This window comes from Podarcis bocagei (genome assembly GCF_964188305.1).
Source record: "Podarcis bocagei genome assembly, chromosome: 14".
Classification (NCBI taxonomy): domain Eukaryota; kingdom Metazoa; phylum Chordata; class Lepidosauria; order Squamata; family Lacertidae; genus Podarcis; species Podarcis bocagei.
The window spans coordinates 20,657,952-20,677,680 of record NC_138139.1 but is presented as its reverse complement, the minus strand read 5'-3'; the positions used below and the strand labels follow the sequence as shown (position 1 = coordinate 20,677,680).

At 42.6% G+C, this 19,729-nt stretch overlaps 1 protein-coding gene across 2 annotated transcripts in view; it reads right to left on the bottom strand.

The window, feature by feature from the left end:
* NTRK3 (neurotrophic receptor tyrosine kinase 3) overlaps positions 1 to 19,729 on the bottom strand; it is a 412,299-nt gene that overhangs the window by 87,256 nt on the left and 305,314 nt on the right. The window lies entirely within an intron of this gene.

Below are 19,729 nucleotides of genomic sequence, written 5' to 3'. Positions count from 1 at the left end.
GAAGTAGACAAGTTTGGATATTTGAAGAGAGGGTTTCTTTGGGAGGTTTGTAACTCAAGGAAAGACACCTTGCTACACCTCCCTGCAAGTCAATTTACTCAAAGAAGAAGAAGCACTGCTTAAATACGAGAAACAGGTTTCATGGCATCCCTGACTTATGCGCCTCTTAGATTCAAACCACACATGGACCACTGCTTTTAGTGAAAACCAAGGAGAATAGCTACTGCAACTTGTCACTTGAGTACCAAAAGATACATTTTAAATAAATGCTTTCAGATTTGCACAGATTTCCCTATCTCCTGTAGGCAACGTACAACGAAAAGGGGAAACCCCCTCTCCCCCAAAATGGAGGCAAAAGCAAACAAAAAACCCTATTCCCTCTGATCTGCTAGTTTACTGCATGAAATAAACAAGGGGATATGTGTTTTCTTTTCCTGTTAATTTAAGTATGATCTACTGTATATTATTTAATTCCATATCTGATATAGCCTGATATTTTATTTTTATGATATATTTCATATTGTAAACCTCCTGCCATTTTCTACAACACCATCATAAAAAAGCTGGGCTATTTAAAAACTTGGTTTCACCCCAGCAATGAAAGGGTCCAGAATTCTATCCCCCTCATTCTACATAATTTAGAATGGCTCAACAGGCTCCCAGTTGTGATCGCTGGAAAGATAGTACAAATGATTAGGTCACCATTTGCACTATAGATTTCAAGGAGTACCATATTCCTCCCCCCCCAAAGATTCCTGGGAACTGTCATTTTTTTAAAAGGGTGTTGCTAGGAGACTTGATGCTTTTGAATTGATGCTTTTGAATTATGGTGCTGGAGAAGACTCTTGAGAGTCCCATGGACTGCAAGAAGATCAAACCTATCCATTCTGAAGGAAATCAGCCCTGAGTGCTCACTAGAAGGACAGATACTGAAGCTGATACTCCAATGCTTTGGCCGCCTCATGAGAAGAGAAGACTCCCTGTAAAAGTACCTGATGTTAGGAAAGATGGAGGGCACAAGGAGAAGGCGACGACAGAGGACGAGATGGTTGGACCGTGTTCTCGAAGCTACCAGCATGAGTTTGACCAAAGTGCGTGAGGCAGTGGAAGACACGAGTGCCTGGCGTGCTCTGGTCCATGGGGTCACGAAGAGTCGGACATGACTAAATGACTAAACAACAACAGGAGGCTCCAATTCTCCCCACAGAGTGGTTTAGGAAACAATCCCTCTTCCCAGGGAACTTTGGGAGTTGTAGCACTGTGAGGAGGATAGGAAGTCTCCTAACAATTTTTAGCATTCTTAAGAAATCAGGATTCTTCCCAGGATTATTTGGGAGAAGCCCTGACTGCTTAAAATGGTATGATACTCCTTAAAATATATAGTGCAGATGGGACACAAGTTATGATATGGTAGCTGCAGTTATAATACAACTAGCATGGCTGTACTAATCTATTTGCTGAGACATTCTTATGAAGACTGTATCTACTCCATTTCCCTACATCCTCACATTAATTTGCTTAAATTTTTCTAACTCAGTCTTTCACAACCAGGTGCCCTCAAGATGTCTCAGAAAGCAATTCCCACTATCCTTGGGTTTCGCAGGTCCAAAATGTCTGGAAGGCACCAGATTGGAAAAGGCTGTTCTGTCTCCTTCCTTCCTCTTTCTTTTCCAAAACAGAACTAATTCTTAGTCACTCCTTAGAGATGTTTAGACTGCACTCAGTCATTGCCAGCGATTAGACTAAACTTAAGGGGGTGAATTTTGCCTGGAGCTATTTATTATTTTCGACAAAATGCATTAATGCAGATTAGGAACACAGAGGACCTTTAAAAGCACTCAGGAGGTTTCATGCTTCTGACCTCTTCCCTACAGCTACAGAATATTCAGTTGAAACTTCATTGTCATCAACAGTCCTCACACAGATTTCTCGTGTGTGTGTGTGTGTGTGTGTGTGTGTGCGCGCACACACATTCTCCAACTCCTTTGGAATTCTTAAGTTTTCCCATTAATCTCCAACGTGAAGATTTGTCAAATGCTTGTTGACAATCTAAATAGACTCTCCATTTATGAACTGGATATATGGGCTGCGGCGGTTCACTCCTCTGAGGATACAGGCATGAACTCCCAAAGTCTCAATCCGGTCAGGTCTTCCTAGAGCTTTGCTTTTCCAGGTGTGTGTCTCCGAGTTCCTTTCAGAAGATGATCCAAAACAGATGGCAAGCTTACTGGCTCTTAGGCTTGGTTCAGAAAAGAAACAGATGAAGGGGCTAAACTGTTCCTAGACAGTATCTCATCGGACCTCAGTCAGGAGATTCTTTCGTTGGGATGTTTGCCCATGAAAATAAATTCCCTGCACAGAGAAAACGAATGTGCCAAGGAGAAGGCTAGGGTAGAATTCTTCTCCTTGACATCATGTTCCCTGCTCCTAGGTGCACAGAATTGTTGTTTATGTAAAAGAGGAGTATGCAAAGCAAGGATAGTCACAGGGAACAGTTATGGACCACAGGTATGAAGTTTATGGCATGTAATGCCTTAAGAGAGAATCTAATGAAAATGATCTATAGGTGGTACATAACACCAGTCAAGCTTGCAAAAATCTACCATTTGCCTGATAACAAATGTTGGAAATGTAAGGAGACTGAAGGTACATTCTTTCACCCTTGGTGGACATGCCCAAGGATTAAGAACTTCTGGGAGATGATTTATAATGAAATGAAAAAGGTATTTAAATATACCTTCCTGAAGAAACCAGAGGCCTTTCTCCTGGGCATGGTCGGCCAATTGGTGCCAAAGAAGGATAGAACTTTTTTTTATGTATGCCACAACAGCAGGAAGAATACTCATCGCAAAGCTCTGGAAGACACAAGATTTACCCACCCGGGAAGAATGGCAGATGAAGCTGATGGACTACATGGAATTGGCGGAAATGACTGGCAGAATCCGAGACCAGGGAGAAGAGTTGGTGGAAGAAGATTGGAAAAAATTGAACAAGAATACAAAAAAGGGATGTGTGAGGAGGTCGATGATACAAATAAATGAAAGGTAGAGATATAGAAATATCGGATGTGTTTTTTGAATGTTTTTGCTTTTCTTGTTGTTTTGTTGTATTGTTCTTTTTTGGTTTTTTTCTTTATTTTTGATGTATTATGAACTTTTTACTGTTTTCTTTTTCTTTTTTCTGTAACTATTCAACTCTTAATAAATATTTTTAAAAAACCAACAAAGCAAGGATAGTCAGTGCTTTTTCCTTTTTCTTTTAAGGGGGTAATCAAGGGTACTCAGTACTGGCACAACTTTTTTGGTTGTTAAAAAGTGTGGCACTTAGTATAACAGCTTCATAGTGAGTACTGGCACATCTTTTCTTTTTGGTTAAAAAGTGTGACACTTACTGTTAACTTCATGGTGAGTACGGGCACCTAAAAGGAGAGTCCTATCAGGGAAAGCCAATATGGGGTATTTGAGAAGTCACACTAGAAGGTGATGATTCCAGGAAGAGAATGGGAGATTGAATGGGGAAGCACTTCTGTGAAACATTCTTTCAACAGAGCACACATTAATATAGATAATCTTCAATTATCAAATCCACCATGGGGGGATCCACTTTAATTAAAATGTATTAATTGGAAGTTGATTGGCGTTTGAATAATTGCATTAATTGGGAATTAATTGATATTGTTACAATTTGGCTATTTTGGGGGGAATATTGGAAAACTAACAGACTTATTTTATAATCTTCAATTAAGCATGCATCATCTATATTAATCTTCAAATGTTTGTTGTAAACTTTTCTTTGCTGCCAGGATTATGTAGACAATTAAGAGACATATTTTCCATTAAGTGTCAAGTGGTGATTTGCTTTAAAAAAAATTATTTTGGGGTTTGTTTTTAAATAGGTACAAATCACTTTGATTTTTTTAAAAAATGAAAATGCAGTACTGCATAAGTTTGTCTGTTGGTTTGTTTTACAAATAAAATAAATAGCATATCTGTATAGGCTGACAACAATGATGTGGAATGGATTCCCCCCCCCCCCCGAAAAAAATTCCACTGCTTTATTTTTTCCACGGAAATTCCCCCCACCCCTATTTCATAAGTTCGTTAGTAACAATGAAGGATGCCATTTGCAGCTGCAAATACAATATGAAGCACGCTTGTTGATTTCAGAGTTTTTAAGCATTGTTTGCTAAATGCAAGGCATCCTTCCCTCTGTCTAAAATCCCCTTCCAGAGGTGATGCTGCAAGTGCCCTCGCATACAAACCCCCCATTTAATTGGAGAGTTAATATGTTAAATGCATTGACACAAACAAACAAGGACAGTTTCCCTAAGCTGGAAAATCCTTGAGTACATTGTAATTAGCTGGGCTTGTTAAACCTCTTAATAAGCAATAGATAGTACGTGACACGATTAGTCTACTCAAAGACCATCTACTTTTCTGCTTTCCATTTTTGTGAGGCAGATTTGCCTGAAAGGAAGGATAGGGTGTATCGCACTATGGGATATAAGGAGGAGGAAGTTCTCATGCTGTACCCAAAGTGGGCAGCATAGGAAATTTAGGGATGCTGTTTGTGTACCACCACTACCCAGCTGCCCAACAGCATCCCTGACTGAGGCATCCCAGACAATAATTCTGGATATCTTTGACATCTATGCTGAGGCTGCAGTTGGACTGGCTTAGGATTTCACAGCCTCCATAACAACCATGGGGCTGTCTCAGGCCATACACATCCCAGTCCCTGAACTGGTTTCTTGTGTTAATTCACAAAACACGAAACAACTTGGGACCAATGGTTCCTCAAGCTCCACCTCAACCACTGAATTCCTCTGATGAGGCCCTCCTTGTAGTTCAACCCCTTGCCTGAGGTTTGGTCAGCCCTTTCTAGGCACCAAGCCTTTAGCATGGTAGGCCATATCCTGTGGAACTTCCAGCCAGTAGAGGTTCAGCAGGAATCAATCCTGCCTTCTTTCAAATGTCTCCTAAAAGCTGTGCTTTACTTAGATCAGCCTTTGCAGTGTGAGTTTCCTTTTACTGACCAGTGTTCAGTGATGCTTTTACAGGCATTCCCATTGATGTTTTTATTATCCATATTGTAATTTTGTGAGCTATATGCCTCCTTTTATGAAACTGCAGCCTATGAATATTTCAATAAATAAAATAAAACATTGGAAGCTGCCTTAGAGCATGTTTGACCAGTGATCCCTCTACCTCAGTATTGTCAACTCTGAGTGACAGCAGCTCCCCAGGGGTTCAGACAGGAGTCCTGGGATCTTCTGCGTTCATTTGTTTTACCACATTTATTTAGCACTTGATTGTAACCAAACCTCAAAGAGATTTAGAAGTGCAAAATGTGTGTTCTTCGGTGGAGATTTTGCCCCATTGTTCAAGCTGGGTATGGCAGGAATTGAACCAGGGATGCTCTACTTACATACCCCCCAACATTTCTCTGATGAAAAGTGGAATGTCCTATTGCATCATCATCGTCATCATCATCATCATCATCATCATCATCATTATTATTTCATTATCTATATCCTGCCCATCTGACTGGGTTGTCCAAGGCACTCTGGGCAGCTTCCAACATATATAAAAACATAATAAAACATTAAACACTAAAGAACTTCCTTATACAATGCTGCCTTCAGATGTCTTCTAAAGGTTGTATAGTTACTTATATCCTTGGCTCAGGGGTCACATAATTCCATACGCTCCAAAGAAATTAGGGTCAAAGAAAATAGGACGTCCTACCAGACCCTCCAACATCTCTCTGATGAAAATAGGGATGGCCTAAGGAAATGCAGAGCATTCTGGGATCAAATCACAAACTGGGATGGCTTCTGTAAATCTGGGACTGTCCCTGGAAAATAGGAACACTTGGAGGGGCTGTGCTTAGACAGGAAGTGCTACCGTCAAGCTCTGGCTCCTCCCCAGGAACTAAGAGCTACCATGATTCAAAGCCACATGGCCAAACACCACAGATCATTTTCCTACACGTTCAACTGCCAGAGCCCCTCTTTCCTCTTCTCTTAGGAGGAATCTTTTCCTAAAATCTTTTCCTAAAGTAAAATACAAGATGGGTCTAGTAAACCCTCTGACAGGCCTTTGCTGTTTGCAGATCTTTGAGCCAAGCCATTTTTATGTCTCAAGACTCTGCTTTCATTCCTGGGAGAAATGCTGGGGGTGACCAAATCAAATAAAATGGTTCTTAGACTGTTTCTTCCAAATAAGTTTGGTCAATTACTGTTGCATGAGATGCTGTTCAAAGGAGGAGTGGTGCTTCGCAAGAGATGACAGAAATACAGGCAATCTGTTCAATAGAGTTTTCTGTTCTCATGATGCCTGGAAGTTGCTGTGAGATTCAAGATGACCCCCAGAGAGTCTCCTGCACCTGGTGAGGAAGGAAGAATTCTGGAAGACTCAGCCAGCTGCATTGATATTATATAAAACTATCTCAACAAATTGGTGTCATTAGTCTAGGAGTACAAATTTTGTCCCTAGTGTGGGATTTGCTGCTCTTTTTCATCCCCTTTCATAGGTATAACTTCCTTAGGTGAAACGTGAGGAAAGATTGCAGCAGACCTCCTCAACATGGTACCCTCCAGAATTTCATACTATTATTCCAATCATTCCTGATTGTTGGCTATGCTGGCTGGGGCTGATGGGAATTGTAGTCCAAAACAACTGGAGGGCACCAGGCTGGGGAAGGCTGGAGTACAGTAAGTGGAACATTTTAGTTTAGGGAGGAGGCAAAATAGGTTTATAAAATTATGCATGGCATTGGGAAAAGGTAATGAAGAGAAGTGCTTCTTGTAAAACCCAGGGGCATCCACTGAAACTGCTAAGAAAATCAGGACAGAGAAATAGCACACAATTTATGGAATTCAAGTCTTCAAGGTGTGGCCTTAACCATTAGGCTGAATGACTTTCAAATTGGATTAGACAAATTCATGGACAAAAAGTCTTATAAGCAGCTTCTGGTTATGATAGCTGAGTAGAATTCCTTCCTTACTGAAGATGTCAAGAGTGTATAGTAACTAGCAAACTACATCTAGGAGAATCTGTGGTTTACTCAGAATAGACCCATGGGAATTAATGGACATGACTAATTTAGGCCTATTCATTTCAATGGGTCTATTCTGAATAAAATTTAGTTTGATACAGCCAATTCATTGGTTACCACATGTGCCTCAGAATGCCAGATGCTGGGATTCACAAGTGGCAAAAATGTTGTTTCACTCAGGTCTGCCTTGTGGGCTTCCCAACCAAGGCATCTTGTCAGCCACTGTGACAACAGGTTGCTGGACTAAACGGATCACTGGCCTGATCCAACAGAACTCTTCCTATGCTCCTCAACCAGTACTTTTTTGAAAGGTTTCTTGAAGGGAGAATGAACTGACTAAAAATGGGGAGATGGATTTCATTCAGGGGTCCGTGATCCCTATCTGAAACACCCCAAAGTGTGCCATTTCCTTGCACCCTTTCCAAAGGTTATGCAGCCACAGTCCAGTTATAAACCTCACTAAAGGAATGTCTGGGGCCAACAGGCCAAGGAATAAGCTGCAAACAGAGGAAAGACGCTGATTAGCTCTTGGTTTTTAAAAACAAAACTAAAAACAAAACAAAAAATACAATTATCTGCAGGAAGTGGATGGCACATCAGAGCACATTATCTCTGAGCAGCTCATGAAAGGAAAAGGTTAAGAGTGTGAGGAAAAGGTTCCTCCAGTTCAAAATCCAGCCCCATAAATAATGAAATGTTCCCTTCCTCAGACCCTCTCCAGCTCTGACGTCTGGTTTCATCTTTTTGCCTATAAATGATTCATGGGCTCCCTTTCCTTTATTTTTTATCTCCCCCCCTCTCTTTTTAACACCATGAGCTAAGTCAGAATTTTTATAGGAAGGGTGGAAAACCAGCTCCCACATAGTAGCTGACACTGGCCAGTATTTTCTTTGGCCTGGGCCAATTTGTTTCTTGCAGAATGGCACTCCCCTCCTTCTTAAGACCTAACACTTCTCACATCTCAGACTATTTGTCAGGCAGAGATGCCTTATTGAGATCAAAGATGCAAACACTCACTGCCCAGAATTCCAGCTCCCTCCATCAGTGACAAACAAAATCAGCTACAGTTGAAGCCCCCCCTCCCCCAGTTTCCATATGCAAACTCTCCTCACGGCTTTATGCCAAGGTGTGCATGTACCTGGTGTGTATGTTGAACTTTCTCCAGCGGGTCTGAATGAGCCCTGTGAAATCTCTGAATGTTTGCCTGAGCAACAGAGTGTTTGCATGCATCCCCTGAAGATGGGCCAGTATGTCAATTTCAGATTCTCTCAATTTCTCATTTTCTCAATATTAAGTTCTGTTTTCCATATTTCCACATAGGATTTTGTGTGTGCGCGCACACACACACACACACACACACACACACATATCCTCAGGAAAATTTATCAGCAAATTTATCCTAATACATGCTTGTATGCAATATTGCCTCACATACGCCTTTTTGCAAAGCAATTTCCCCAAATCATAGAATTGTAGAGTTGGAATGCATGCATTTTAAATGCATACTTTTACTTTTACACACATTACTTAGCTACATGGAAAAATTCAATGAAAGTTCAAATTTGAAAAGATGACTGGATTTTTTGGTTCTTGAATTGATATGGAAATTCGGAATTAGGTAGGCTTGCCTTTACCTTGGATCCCGAACGCCTTGGTGCTCGGACGTTTTGGCTCCTGAATGCCACAAACCTGGAAGTGAGTGTTCCAGTTTGCAAACATTTCTTTGAATCCGAACATCCGATGGGGCTTCCATGGGTTCTGATTGGCTGCAGAAGCTTCCTGCAGCCAATCAGAAGCCATGCTTTGGTTTCTGAATGTTTTGGAAGTTGAACAGACTTAAAGAACTGATTCTGTTCGACCTCCAAGGTACGACTTTATATGTAAACAGAATCAAATTTCTCCACTATCCCTAGTACCCCCTTGCGAGTTCAGTAAACACATGAGGGGGGAGAAGAATCACACTCACTGGCCACGAACCCAATATCAACTGGTGCTTTCCTAATGCACACATTTTGGTACATATTCCTTGATTGCAGGTTTGCATTGCAAAAATTCAGAGAAGTACAACTTTTGAAGGGCAGCTGCATTTCAGTTCACATATTGTTTGGGGACATGTGAATTAGTTAGGTTCACATTAAAATTCAAACCAAAATGCATTTCTTTGCCAGCACCACCCATATCTATTGTTTGAACGCAGGAAAGTGAGGCTGAAAGAATATAACTTAACACCTCCAGCTCTATGAGACTTACACCTAATAATAGGCCACCAAATAGGCTTCACAGGATGATGGGGAGGAAATTAAATCCTGTCTGTGTCCTTCAGAGCAAGGTGGCATGTTTCCATTTCCTAGGCAGGAATGGGGACATGTTTGGAAAAGGAACTTGTCCACAATACTTGGGGAACCCCTTGGTTTTGCTATTGAGCTGCGAACAGTTTGATTTCGACCACATGCACACCATATATCTGAAGTGCTATGATACTGCTTTGAACAGTCTTGGCTTCCCCCAAAGAATTCTGTGATCTAGAGTTTGTTAGGAGACCTGTATATTCCCCTCCATGAGCTATAATTCCCAGAGTTCCCTGTGAAGAGAGATTGATTGTTAAACCTCTCTGTGAATGGAAGTTCTGGGTGGGGAATAGAAGTCTCCTAACAGTACCCTTAACAAATTACAGCTCCCAGAATCCTTTGGGGGAAACCATGACTGTTAAAAGTGATTTCAAAGTGCTTGGTATGGTGTGAATGTGGCCTCAAGTCTAATCCTTAGCGAATCATGTGCTTCTCCTTTCTAGAAAAGAATGCTACAAACCCAGTCTATAGAACTGGCTCCCACCTATCATATGGAACCTACTCTTGTAACAAGGACACTGCACAGTTTTGGATTCATACAGTTTTTCTCACTCCAAGCAGGAATCTTTGGTCCCAGGAGTATCCATTTCTTCCCATTCTAGGGAATGGGAAACGCTTTAGAAACCAATACTCTTTCCTTCCAAGGCTACTGGTGCAAGCAAGTTACTGGTATGTAGCCAACTTACCTTCATCTTGTAGCATGTTCCTTTCTCAGCTGTTTCCAACATTTTTAGGACATCAGCCGTGGTGTTTTCATGGCAAAGAGACATGCACTTAAATAGGTGTATCTTGTTTTATCTCAACTAACTATATGGGAAGAGTCCGATTCTCACTACGAAGGTGGTACTAAGGATGGAGAAGCTCCATTCTTTACTCTCCCTCCAAGATCAGAATGGAGATCAACGCTCTAGGAGGGAAAAGTCCCCATTAGCATTGATGGGGAGCTTCTAAGGCTCCTAGCTCCACAGGAGGTTGGGAATCTCCTTTTGAATCCCATGAGGGTGTGAAGAGCATAGTCTCCCATTAATGACTTAAAAGAGCCTTGCTGGATTGGGCCAAATTTCATCTAGCACAGCATCCTGCTCTCAAGGTGGCCAAAGAGGTGCCTATGGGAATCCCAATCTGAGCACAACAGCACTCTTCCCCACTTGTGATTTCCAGGAACTGCTACGCAGAGGCTTCCAACAGTGGCAGTAGAATATAGCCACAGAGGCCATTGACAGTCACTCCCATTCTCTGCCTATACAGTGATAATCAGGGTGCTCTCCATATTGAGCTAAGGAACATGGCCTTATTTGGCCTTAAGAGAGAATGGTGGATTTGTTTGTTTTTTTACAGGATTTTAGACTGTGCATAAAATCTGAGTCTGAAAATTTACTAGGCATGCAGAAACTGGTAAGTGGGCTGGAAGAGAGAACATGTCCTTAGATGAATAGTGTAGCTGCGAATGTAGCAAAGCACTGAGAAACTTGCTGTAGTTGAGTGAATCTCTTCTTGAAAGATCAGACTGATGTTGCCCAAACTTCTTGCTTTGGAGAACCCTTTCCTGCAATGATTTGTCTGCTAAGAAATCCTGTGTGCATCTTCCACAGAACCTTTGTGACTCAGTTATCATTCTGGAAGACTTTTTCAATACACCTAGGGGGGCAACCAGCCATGCTCATCAGGACTTGCCATTGCCCCAATGAACCAACAACAAATCCCAACAATATGAACCAACAATATGCCCAACACTTTGGGAGAATACTGTTCGGAGGGATCAGAAGGTGTGACAACACACTGCAGGTAAGACATGGTTGTGTGAGGGGAGAATGAAAACAAAATTGCATTCCAGGAAAACTTGTCTGCTATTATTGGGCTTCAGGTTAAGAAACGTCTGTCAGGAACTGGACTGAGGAAGAATGGTGGAGACAGCAGCCCCTCCAACTGAACCTCCCCGAGAAGAGGAGGACAGTATATATTTACAACAGTGGTTTGCAGAAGGTCATAGTTCAGAGGATGTGGAGGGGAGAAGCTGGTAAATATTGGGAGAGGAGTTGCAGGAAGAAGAAGCACCAGGGGAGAGACAGCTGACAGACTCAGTGTCTTTAGAAAGCATTCCTGATCCCTCTCCCAGGACCCGGCAAACATTGAGAGTAGGAGAACAGAAAGCTCAGAGGCAGAAAGCACAGATTAGCCGGTGCAGGGCTGACATAGAATACAGTGCTACCTCTGGTTACGAACTTAATTCGTTCCGGAGGTCCATTCTTAAGTGGAAACTGTTCTTATCCTTTCACTAATAGGGCCTCCCGCTGCACGCACACCAGAGGTGCGCAATTTCCATTCACATCCTGGGGCAAAGTTTGCAACCAGGAGCGGCTACTTCCAGGTTAGCAGAGCTTGTAACCTGAAGCGTTCATAACCAGAAGCGTTCGTAACCAGAGGTACCACTGTAGGAGAGACTGAGCAAGTGGGACTTTACATGGAGCAACACCATTATCTAAGAGAGACCACATTCCTTCTTCTCTCTCTGTGAATATTGAATAAAAGACTTGGTAAGAACTTTTCTTGTTTATCTACTTCTTGGCTGCCACCATGGGAGGGATCGGATTCAATGAAGCCTGGCAACATCTGTTTGTGAGTTTCCAGGGAACTCCAGAACTTCGAGAAACTGGCTCGGACAAGCAATATGACCGTTGCAAGTTTCCCATGTGGAGACCAGTGGTTTCCATCTGCAGGCAATGAGTCTGGTGTTGCCTTTGAGTACCTGGACTTTATTCCAATCCCCTTCCCTGTTTCTGAACCCACATTTCAAACTTGATTTTGCAAACCAAATTAATTTTGAATGGAGCGTGTGTGTCAAGAATGAGGTCTTGGTACTTTCCCTCCCCATCAATTAATCTCATGTACTTGAGCAAGCAAACTGGGTTTTGGGGGGAAAGCATATTCATTATTTATCATCAGTAACAACATGAACATAATTATGACTGCAATATTTTCACACAATTTGACCACTATGGCTGTTTTCCAGAACGACTCCTAGAACAGCGGTTAACGAAAAAAAGGGGGGGAGCAGGAGCAATGCTGCTATTCCAGGATGTGAGAATTCTGGCACAGTGGATGGAACAGGGTGAAGGAGGTGAAAAACATATTTAGCACTCCCATGTGATGAATATATATTGCTGGGTTGTACTAGTATTATTACCAACAGAAGACTGAATTTCTGAATGCTCCCTCATTTAAAACACTGCCAGAGAACATGGGATGGTGATTTCTCCCAGGTTCTCATTTTCCCCAGTTTTACATTCAGTTATCCACATTTCCACATCAGGTTGCTTTTTATTCTTTTTAAGGTCCTAATTAAAAATTTAGCACAAATTTCTCCTAATAAGTACATTCTTGTTTGCAATTTTGCCTAATGCACACATTTTTCCAAAGCCATTTCTCCCCAAAGCATCCAAAGCATTTTTATGCACACATAAACCCTGTACCAAATATGCATCTTTGCACACATTACCTGGCTGCCAAATGTGAAAAGCGCAAATTTCAGAAGATTCATACATTTTGGTTCATGCATTGTTTCAGAAAGTGTGAATTAGGTCAATTTAAATGTGAACTGAATTAATTTTATCCCCCCTTTCCTAATAAAGGGTAAGTCCAAGGGCTTAAGAGTGTGTTCTTCTTTCACCTGTTAAATGAGTTACTCACCTGACCAAGCTTTGGACTCATACCCTGTATGGTCTGTGGCTCGTTCCTGTCATCTATATTCAATCCAAAAAATAATTCTCAAAACAAATGCTGCAGTTATTGCTTATCCCAAATTCAAACAGGATGCTAAGTCGACTTTGGAATTTTGCAAATAGATCCTTCATTTCCTCGCCTGCTGAATTCATTGTTTGCCGGTTGTCATTTGTGGATTTATAATTCCCTCTTTGCCATCCATTATTTCCAGTGTTTAAGTAATGCAGGGTTGACAGCCATAAGGTAATGCTACTAGTTAGTTAAATATTAAAATAATGACTTGGGAAGACATGAATTATTGTAAAGTCACATGAAAATAAGGCTCACAAATTGTGCATTTACAAGCCTGAGGCTGCCTGCGGGTCTCTAAGCTGATTTAACAACAGTTCCGTCAACACTTATTTAGGTTGGACTCAATGTTCTGGAACATGGCAGGAGGGGGAAAACAACAGCAACAAACCACCACTACCCCGCGTCTCACCACTGACTGTACTTAGGGTTGACACTGATCTGTACAAAACTATGGGTCTTGAAGTGGTGTAGAGCCGTAGGAAGGGGGGGTGGACCACCCTGGGTGTCATCGCTGAGAGGGGTGACATTTGGCACGCCAGTGATTCCCAAGCCTACCCCGAGCCATTGGGGGGAGCTGCACCGCTTTGCCTTCATTTTGACAGCTCGGGGTAGGCTTGGTAGTTGCAGGCAGGCGGCACACCCGGGTGTGACTTCGGCACACCGCCTGCCTATGAGTCCCAAGCCTACCACAAGAAGTCAATGGGGGGGTGACAAAAAAATTCCGCACCGGGTACCACCTGACCTTACTATGCCTCTGAAGTGGTGACCTTAGCTTCCTCTGGGGTAGCATGACAGAAGAGAGACCTGCTGGCCTGCCCACTGCTGGTGATGAGAAGGAGGTTCAGAAGTTGTCAGGTGGAGCAAAGGGGCCAATGAGGTTTCACCTAGCTTCACACTCTGGCCTGATTCCACTGTTCTTCCATAGATGGGGAGTGTTTCTGTGTGGGTGGGTGCAGGAGCATTAAAAGGATGCACTGTCTAGGAAAAGCTTTTAACCCCTGCATTTTGTTGACTTTGTGATCCCCAAAACACTTTGGAGACAGTGAGGTGGCATAAGAGGAAGCCTCATGAGTCAGGCCATTGTTCTGGGTACATCAGGCCAATTTGTATCAGGTTTTGCAAGGATTGGATTCCTCAAGCATCACCGCTTCACACCTGGGTTAGGCAGGCACATGTTTGAAACGCTCCTTAGAAGGAAAAAGAAAATGGTCCATATATAACTTAGACTTGTTCACATACTTATCTGGAATAGTTTTAGAATACTGTGTACCGTTCTAGTCAACTAACCTCAAAAAAAGTTCTTGCAGAGTTGGAAAAGATTCAGAAAAGGGAAACCAAAACAATCAAGAGGATGGAGTGTCTCAGCTATGAGGAAATGTAGCAACATCTGGGATTTTTGATTTAGAGAAAATACAAGTAAAATTGTGCATGGCATAGAGAAAGTAGACAGAGAAATGTTCTCTCTCTCTCTCTCTCTCTCTCTCTCTCTCTCTCTCTCTCTCTCTCACACACACACACACACACACACACACACACACAGTACAAGAGCTCATGGCCATTCAAAGAGCTGAATGTTGCAAGATTCAGGACCACTAAAGGAAAGTACTTCTTCATGCAGTGTGTGATCTACAGAACTCCCTCCCCCCAGAGTCAGTGATGACCATCAATTGGACAAATTCATCTAGGAGAAGGTTATCAGTGGTGCTGGCCATGATGGCTGTGCTCTGCTTCCATTGTCAGAGGCAGTAATGCTTCTGAATTACCAGCTGCTGGAAAACAAAGGAGGGGAGAGTTCTGTTGCACCCAGGTCCTGTTTCCCATGGGCATCTGGGTGGCCACTGTGAAAACAGGATGCTGGACTAGATGGGCTATTGGCCTGATTCAGCTGGGCTCTTAATGTGCTCTTAATTGTGTGCAGGGATCACATGCAGGAGCAGGGCTATGCATCCAACCCACCCCGATGTCGTGTGTCCCTGTCACTAGGCCTTCTGCTCTCTTCCCAAGGTTCTGTATGAAGATCAGAAAAGGGAACACTAAGGAAGTAGCTGCTCATACTTATGGGTTCCATGGGAGCAGGACATCAGCATTATCAGGTATCCTGTTTTTGTGCTCTATCGGGGCACAGCCAGAAGTAGTATTCTCTACTCCTGCTGCTAAACATGAACACCCTACAAACAAGTAAATGTATGAATAGGGTTATTATACATTCCTGCTACCTCACTACCCTCCCCCCGCCATAAACAAACAGACTCTTTCCATTAGTAATGCTCTCAAGCTAACCCCTAGTAGATAAATTTCCCCTTCAGAGAATCTCTGGCCATTACTCTTGCAACTTGTTAAACTTTTATGCTGATTGATTGAGACCTTGGAGGGTTGGCAAATAACAAGGGAAGGAGGGCATCTCTACTGATTACACAAGCCAGAGCTGGGAATGTGCAAACTAGTAAACAAACAAACAACTCATAAAAGGGGGCGCTGCCCTCCATCCATCAATTTGTCTTTCACACACTTTTCCTCCACTCCTTTGAGCCTCTGCTTAGCACTTTACCACCATATGAACTACTTTTTATCCCTTTCTAATACTTGAGTTTAACCTGAAGCACCTGCGGACTGCACCAAAAGTTCAGATCGAAATGAGAGGAAGATGCTCTGTTGACATTGCCAGTGCTCTGGGGGCTTATGATTCTCTAAGGATGTACAAGCCTTCTTGGGAACTTTGATCTACCCGGATTCCTGGATTCAAAAGGGCAAATATGGAAGTCCCAGTGGACACTGGGGCCAAGGGAGGATGGAGAAGGCAGGTACATCCTTTTGGATTTCCCCAGAGCAGATTTGAGGGTGTGCCTTTGGAGAATTTGTGAAAAACAACTTCAATATAAACTATCCATATACACTGGAAAACAAACAATATATAAATTGAAGAGTATTAGTTGGGGATATTCTCTTTCTTTCTGATGTCTTATAATAATTATAGCAGCGATATAATTAGATCTGTGCGCAAGCAGGGGAGGTGGGGGGGACCGTAAGCATTTTTCACCTGCTTCCCACAAAGCATGCATAACATTTCTTTGCAACGTTGACACCATTCTACAGAAGGGTGTTAAACTGTTAGCAGGGTGCAGGGAGGAGAAGGAGGAGTTTGGGAAAAGAGGGGATGCACCCCTGTTGCCAAGGCATCAGAATAAACAGTTCCCCTTGCCCTGATCCTGCCATGCAAGTCGGTTTATAGTGCGTACAGGGATGTTCATTTTGATGCCAGACATCCACACTTCATTACTGTCAGTGGGATGCATGTTCAGGAACACTTCAGATGTGCCTACCCATACACATTCTTCCCGAACCAGTCATGCATAATTATCTCCCATTAGAACTAGATTGGCTTGAGAGACTTGCACCAAAACATACTGACAGTTCCCATCACCATTGTAGCCTGCAGAAACAGCAAGACAGAAAGCATCAGCTCAATGATCTGGAGAACAAAGAGGTGTTTCCTGCTCTGAGATGGTTTCATTTGCTGTCAATGACATTGTCCCATGAGACAAACACAATTGGCCATGTGGCTCCATGCCATCATCAGGTTCACTATGTGTTCCCTGATTGGTTGAAATCACAGAGTAAAGTAGGAAGAAGTCCTAAACATGCACTGAAGAAGCAGTAGGGTATTAGGGCCTTGCAAATGGGGAAAGGCCATTAAGGTAACAGAGTTGCTTTTGCTGCCTGTATGTCTCCTTCTCCCACCCTCCTCACTGCTACACCATCACCCACTTTTGACTTCCCACCTGATACTTCCAATCCCATGTTGACGTAAAATCGTAAATCAACGTGTGCTACACAGGCCTAGTGTAGGAAGGGTGGGGCAACAACCAGCACTTACCCTGCTACAACCTCAGCTGGGAAGAGGTGGGAGAGGTTGGCAGAGAACAAAACAAGGATCAAAGATAATTCAATACATATTGACTGTTAACTTCTGCAGTGTTTTCTTTGGAAAAGAGCATTTTTCAGCATTTTTATTTTTGCAGTGGATGATAAGTCATGCGCTAGCTTGTTCAGAGGCTCAATAAGTTAAGCAGACCAGACAGAGTGGCAGCATTCCAGCTTTTCATTGGTGACTCACTGGAGTGAGGAGAGGCCAAAGCATGCAGGAAATCCTGCATTCAGTCTGCAGTTTAAAGGATCTGGTAGCCCAGGGGTGGAGGAATATCCAACCTGCAGGCCAGTCTTGTTCAACCAAGGAGTTCAATTTGACCTGAGTGACATCAGCTGATAGGCAGTTAAGAGACTTGCAGTTGATGCCTGCAAAATGCAGGCTTCTTTCTCCCGTCCTCATCACCTGAGGGGAGGGGAGGGGAGGGGAGAAATAAATGGTTTGCCACCCATACACATATGTCAAGGGTTGTTGTATTACCCTTGTATTACAGTTCACAAGCTGGCTGTCAGGCACTTGGGAAACTTGCATGATGGATTTTGAGAAATGGGTGAGACAACCCTCTTCTCAATCATGTGATGTCATAGGGATGTCTTGTGAAGGATAATCAGGTTGTCCCACTCACCTGTCAAAGATGCCTCATGAGGTGAGGCCAGATGGAGATTCGGCCCCCTGGAGCCAAAAAGACTCCACACCCCTGAAATCCTTGGCTATGAACCTGAAGACTCACTGTCAGTTAGAACAGGCAATACTGAGATACAGTAGATGGACAGCCTGGTATAAGACTGCTTCAGATGTTGAAGCATAGTAGAAAGCACAGGCACAAGCTGTCTCTACATATGTAAAAGTGTTTGTGTGAAGGAGTGTACACTTGTTTACTTGCACAGCTCAACGGTTGTCTATACAGACTCTACATCTGCTGAGCATTTCATGTGAATAACTGCATGTAGAGCTCAATTAGTGTGGACACAGGTCCAGTGATTGTACACTTGATGAAAGTAATGTGTGAACACCTCTAGAGTGTAGTAGAGTGTAGCATACTCAAGCCTCTGAAAACAGAGACAGACCTAAGTTTCAAAGTAGGAGCAGTCTATTTGAGCAGTGGGAACATGGAATTTCAGCAGCAGTAATCTTTAAGGTCCTTTCCTTAGCCATTCCCAACTTACCCCAGTGCCAAATTTCCTTATAGATGTGGTGGTGGGGCTTCCCTTGGAGCCTTCCCCAGACACAGAAATCCATAGTTACTCTACTGTTCACGGCATCTACTCATCAGTCACAAAAGATACCCTAAGTAGATGTGAATAGAAGGGAGAAAAGGGTGAAGAAAACCTTTTCCAGGTGCCAGTGGGATGTATCTGTATAATGTCTGAAAGCCAGCTTTGGATATCAAAAAAGACCATCAAAAGTAATGTCTTTATTTTTACTCATTAGGGACTAGTGTGAGACCATCAAAACTTCCTATATTTCTCCTGCTTCCATGATAGCTGTGGTGAAACTGCTGTTGCAACATCTTCTGATGTCAGTTCAAACAATTCCCCATCTTGGATTTTCCCTGAAGTTCTCATGAACCCTCAGAGACAGTGGTAGATTGGCAGCAGTAAAAAGTAGTTTTTGTATCTGATGGCTCACGTAGCCACTGAAAAAGTTCTTTCCAGCTTGGTATGACACACAGACAAGAGGGGCCTTTCATATCATCCCTGAGGTATCTCAATATCCTTCTCCACTCTAGAGAGAGAAAAGGGGGTAGTCTCTGGGTGACATGAGTTTAACTTTATCTATGAGTGACTTTCCATCTACACATCACAGTTGAAGGCTACTGTCCTCCATTCTGACAGAGCCTTCTAGGGACATTTTAAAACTCTAGCAAGGCCACAAGGAAAAATGAAATAATCAACAGAAACATCTCAGACCCCTTAAGTAACAAAAATATACAAAGCTGAAGACAGCTTGAGAGTTCTGGCTAGATCAGGCCAACCAACTAAAGAAGGAAACTTCAAATTCCTCCGCCACTTTAAAAGGACATGTCCTCATTTGCCCTTAAAAGTTGCTTCTGCACATCCATTAATTTCTCCTTATTCTGCACATCCATTAATTTCTCCTTATGGTAAGAAAGGTACCAGTTGTCCATATAAATGCAGCTGATATTGATTTTTTTATTTATTTAAAAAATCATGCATCTCTAGTCCACATAATCTCCCTACTGTTGGCATCCCTAAGCCACTCTGGAAAAAAGAAGAGGAAGAAGAAGGGTTCAAAGACGGCTTACACACACATGTTCATTGCTGGCTGATGGAAGAGTTGCAATGACTTGCACATGTGAAAACTCATCAGCAATTATTTACATGAAACGTTGGTATTGCTACTCATCATCATCCTGCTTACTAGAATGCCTGAATCAAGTTTTCACCATTATGTGAAAGGAACCATCTTACGGAAAAGAATTCATCTCAGAGATGCACTTACTGTAGCTGTGCAGGACCATAAATTGTCACAATCTTGGTACAATTGACCCCCATAACATTTTCACCACATTATCACAATGCTACAATTTGAACCTACCACAACTTGGAAAAGGTTTTATGAAATTTTACTTCTAAGTGTGATT